We start from the raw sequence: 1,048 nt of genomic DNA, 5'->3' as shown, positions 1-1,048 counted from the left end.
AATGGGCACATCCAAAGCCATGCCAAGGAACATTAAGCATGACAAGCTGATTTACTGACCATTATGAGGACAATGAGTGAGTGAGTCCCGGGGAAATGCCATGACTCACCATCGCCAGAACTCGAATTGTCTTCGGGAGTAGGGGGGGGGGGGGGGGGTAGGGGGGGGGGGCCGGAGGGTTGCAATGAACAAGAGATGGTAATAGTAATGGTGACGACAGTGATAGTGAAGGTGGTGACAGACGCTGCCTTATTCCTTAAGTCTTCCACTCCACACCCCCCCCCCACCACCTCTTGCCAATTTCCACCCCACTCCCAATATCCCTTAGCCCTCCCCTCCCCACCACAGCAAAGGATATAACCACTATCTCCAGTAAATTTTTGCTTCATTCTGTATTTCAGTGACGTCAGGAACTACGATAAGCACCCTATCCATTACCATGAAATATTTGCACCCATCACTTAAAAACTGCATATGTATTTATATCAGTCAGCTACTGCCTAAATTACTGTATTGGAAGATGAAGACTTCAATAAAATAAGAACATAATTTTGACTCATTTCCCCAATAGTAATTAAGATTTCGTACACACTGACGCATCCTACGTAATAATGAATAATATTTCTTTGCGGCCAAACGTTTCACAAATCTGAAACCTCGTGTTATTATTATAAAATAATTTGAAAGTAACCTCCTTTTCATTATTCCTTAATGATTTATGGTTATGCTAAGAAAAATAATAAATTCATTTTAATTTCAGGTTCACAAACAATAAAGAAGACAGATGCAAACAATGGGTCAGGTTTGACCGCAAAATGGACTAACCTAACCCGACCCCCAGCTTATGAGAGAAAACCGAGAATGTAAGCAAAAGCAGAAAACTACATTACATGAGCTTTGTCAAAACAAGCGAAGCAAATCGTGACCAGAAAGATGGCAGCAATGAATTCCTTTTACTTTCCCCACTTCATTTACAATTCTAATTGCCTGGCAAAAACATCAGCACTGTTAAAAAATAGCATTTCCTGTTCCTTGAGGCCTTCGGGAG

Source organism: Macrobrachium nipponense, chromosome 31 (assembly GCF_015104395.2).
Source record: "Macrobrachium nipponense isolate FS-2020 chromosome 31, ASM1510439v2, whole genome shotgun sequence".
Classification (NCBI taxonomy): Eukaryota; Metazoa; Arthropoda; class Malacostraca; order Decapoda; family Palaemonidae; genus Macrobrachium; species Macrobrachium nipponense.
Note: the sequence above shows the minus strand (reverse complement) of the source record.